The sequence below is a fragment of the Arachis hypogaea genome, chromosome 20, assembly GCF_003086295.3.
Source record: "Arachis hypogaea cultivar Tifrunner chromosome 20, arahy.Tifrunner.gnm2.J5K5, whole genome shotgun sequence".
NCBI lineage: Eukaryota > Viridiplantae > Streptophyta > Magnoliopsida > Fabales > Fabaceae > Arachis > Arachis hypogaea.
Window position 1 is genome coordinate 100727024 of NC_092055.1, and position 4036 is coordinate 100731059.

The 4036-nt window shown below is 38.7% G+C and overlaps 1 non-coding gene across 1 annotated transcript; it reads right to left on the reverse strand.

The window, feature by feature from the left end:
• Positions 1-1289: 1289 nt before the first annotated feature.
• On the reverse strand, positions 1290-1397 carry LOC112787131 (small nucleolar RNA R71). The gene has a single exon (XR_003194561.1). It is a non-coding gene; the product is annotated as a small nucleolar RNA R71 (small nucleolar RNA).
• Between the last annotated feature and the right edge of the window lie 2639 nt (positions 1398-4036).

Sequence of the window (4036 nt, forward strand, 5' to 3'; positions counted from 1 at the left end):
TCTTATTTTGTTTCATAATTTCAAAATCTTTACTAGCAATTAATGTGATTGATTCAAAAATTTTAAAGTTTGTTACTTGCCTATTAAGAAAGGTTCAATCTTTAAATTTTAAAATCATATCTTTTTGTTTCTTGTTAGTCAAGTAATCAACTTTAATTTAAAAAAAATCAAATCTTTTTAATTTCCAATTCAAATCTTTTTCAAAATGATTTTCAATCATATCTTTTTCAATGTCAATCACATCTTTTTCAAAATCAATTTCAAAATCTTTTCTAACCTCTTATCTTTTCAAAATTGATTTTTAAATCTTTTTCAATTAACTACTTGACTTTGTGTTTGATTTTAAAAGTTTACTAATTCAATCATATCTTTTCCAAAACTACCTAACTAATTCTCTCTCTAATTTTCGAAAATCACCTTCCTCTTTTTCAAAATTCCTTTTTAATTAACTAATTGTTTTAACTTTTAATTTAATTTTATTTTCCTTTCTTAATTTCGAATTTTGACCTTAATTTAAAATAAAAAAATATTTATATTTTATTTTATTTTATTTTCAAAATTCTCTCCCCCTCATCTCTTTCTAATTATTTTATTTATTTACTAACACTTCTCTTCATCTCAAAAATTTGAACCCTCTCTTCCTCTTGGTATTCGAATTTCTCTTCTTCTATTCTTTTCTTCTTCTACTCACATAAAGGAATCTCTATACTGTGACATAGAGGATTCCATATTTTCTTTTCTGTTTTCTTCTTTTTCATATGAGCAGGAACAAGGATAAGAATATTCTTGTTGAAGCTGATCCTGAACCTGAAAGGACTCTGAAGAGGAAGCTAAGGGAAGCTAAAGCACAACTCTCTGGAGAAAATTTGACAGAAATTTTCGAAAAAGAAGGAGACATGGCCGAAAATAATAACAATGCAAGGAAGATGCTTGGTGACTTTACTGCACCAAATTCTAATTTACATGGAAGAAGCATCTCAATCCCTGCCATTGGAGCAAACAATTTTGAGCTAAAGCCTCAATTATTTTCTCTGATGCAACAGAACTGCAAGTTTCATGGACTTCCATCAGAAGATCTTTTTCAGTTTTTAACTGAATTCTTGCAGATCTGTGATACTGTTAAGACCAATGGGGTTGATCCCGAAGTTTACAGGCTTATGCTTTTCCTGTTTGCTGTAAGAGACAGAGCTAGAATATGGTTGGACTCTCAACCTAAGGATAGCCTGAACTCTTGGGATAAGCTGGTCACGGCTTATTTAGCCAAGTTCTTTCCTCCTCAAAAGCTTAGTAAGCTTAGAGTGGATGTTCAAACCTTCAAACAGAAAGAAGGTGAATCCCTCTATGAAGCTTGAGAGAGATACAAGGAACTGACCAAAAAGTGTCTTTCTGACATGCTTTCAGAATGGACCATCTTGGATATATTCTATGATGGTCTGTCTGAGCTATCAAAGATGTCACTGGAGCATTCTGTAGGTGGATCTATTCACCTAAAGAAAATGCCTGCAGAAGCTCAAGAACTCATTGACATGGTTGCAAATAACCAGTTCATGTACACTTCTGAAAGGAATCCTGTGAGTAATGGGACGCCTATGAGGAAGGGAGTTCTTGAAATTGATACTCTGAATGCCATATTGGCTCAGAATAAAATATTGACTCAGCAAGTCAATATGATCTCTCAGAGTCTGAATGGATTGAAGGAATCATCCAACAGTACTAAAGAGGCATCTTCTGAAGAAGAAGCTTATGATCCTAAGAACCCTGCAATAGCAGAGGTGAATTACATGGATGAACCCTATGGAAACACCTATAATCCCTTATGGAGAAATCATCCAAATTTCTCATGGAAGGATCAACAAAAGCCTCAAGAAGACTTTAATAATGGTGGACGAAACAGGTTTAGCAATAGCAAACCTTTTCCATCATCCACTCAGCAACAGATAGAGAATTCTGAGCAGAACCCATCTAGCTTAGCAAATATAGTCTCTGATCTATCTAAGGCCACTGTGAGTTTCATGAATGAAACAAGGTCTTCCATTAGAAATTTGGAGGCACAAGTGGGCCAGCTGAGTAAAAGGGTCACTGAAACTCCTTCTAGTACTCTCCCAAGCAATACAGAAGAGAATCCAAAAAGAGAGTGCAAGGCCATTACCTTACTTGGTGTGGCCGAACCCAAAGAGGAGGAGGAGGACGTGAATCCTAGTGAGGAAGACCTCCTGGGATGCTCAGTGACCAATAAGGAGTTTCCCTTTGAGGAACCAAAGGAATCTGAGGCTCATCTAGAGACCATAGAGATTCCATTGAACCTTCTTCTGCCCTTCATGAGCTCTGATGAGTATTCTTCTTCTAAAGAGAATGAAGACGTTACTGAAGAGCAAGTTGCTAAGTACCTTGGTGCAATCATGAAGCTGAATGCCAAATTATTTGGCAATGAGACTTGGGAAGATGAACCTCCCTTGCTCACCAATGAACTAAATGCATTGGATAGGCAGAAATTACCTCAAAAGAAACAGGATCCTGGCAAATTCTTAATACCCTGTACCATAGGCACCATGACCTTTGAGAAGGCTCTGTGTGACCTGGGATCAGGAATAAACTTAATGCCACTCTCTGTAATAGAGAAACTTGGGATCTTTGAGGTGCAAGCTGTCAGAATCTCATTAGAGATGGCAGACAACTCAAGAAAATAGGCTTATGGACTGGTAGAGGACGTGTTAGTAAGGGTTGAAGACCTTTACATCCCTGCTGATTTCATAATCCTAGACACTGGGAAGGATGAAGATGAATCCATCATCCTTGGAAGACCCTTCCTAGCCACATTAAGAGCTGTGATTGATGTGGATAGAGGAGAGTTAATCCTTCAACTGAATGAGGACAACCTTGTGTTTAAAACTCAAGGATCTCCTTCTGTAATCATGGAGAGGAAGCATGAAAAGCTTCTCTCACTGCAGAGTCAACCAAAGCACCCACAGTCAAACTCTAAGTTTGGTGTTGGGAGGCCACAACGAAACTCTAAGTTTGGTGTTGAACCCCCACATTCAAACTCTAAGTTTGGTGTTGGGAGGTTCCAACCTTGCTCTGATTATCTGTGAGGCTCCATGAGAGCTCACTGTCAAGCTATTGACATTAAAGAAGCGCTTGTTGGGAGGCAACGCAATGTTATTTAATTATGTCTATTTTATTTTTATTTTTGTGTTTTATTAGGTTGATGATCATGTGGAGTCACAAAAACTATTGAAAAATCAGAAACAAAATGAAAAACAGCATTAAAAATAGCACACCCTGGAGGAGGAGCATTCTGGCATTTAAACGCCAGAAACAAGCACCAAGCTGGCGTTTAACGCCAGAAACAAGCATCTACCTGGCGTTAAACGCCAGAAACAGGCAGCAGTCTGGCGTTAAACACCAGGATTGCACAGCAAGGGCGTTTTACACGCCTAATTGGAGCAGGAATGTTAAGTCCTTGACCCACTGGATCTGTAGACCCATAGGATCGCCCCCAGGATCTGTGGACCCCATAGGATCCCCACCACCTTCTTCTCTCCTTTTCACACCTTCTTTATATCTCTCTTCCCCAAATACCCTTCACCAATCACCCCAATCACTCTTTCCCATCATTTCTTCACCATTCACATCCATCCACTCTTCCCCATAAACCCCACCTACCTACAAAATTCAAAATCTTTTCCCTCCCAAACCCAACCCTAATGGCCGAACCCTAATCCTTCCCCCGCTCCTATATAAACCCCTCATTCCTTCTTCATTTTCCCACAACACAACCCTCTCTTCTCCCCCTTGGCCAAATACACCTTCTCCCTCCATCTCCTCCTTCTTTTTCTTCCTCTCCTTCTTTCTTTCTTCTTTTGCTCGGGGACGAGCAAACATTTTAAGTTTGGTGTGGTAAAAAGCATTGCTTTTTGTTTTTCCATAACCATCAATGGCACCTAAGGCCAGAGAATCCTCAAGAAAGAGGAAAGGGAAGGCAATTACTTCCACCTCTGAGTCATGGGAGATGGAGAGATTCATCTCAAAGGTCCAT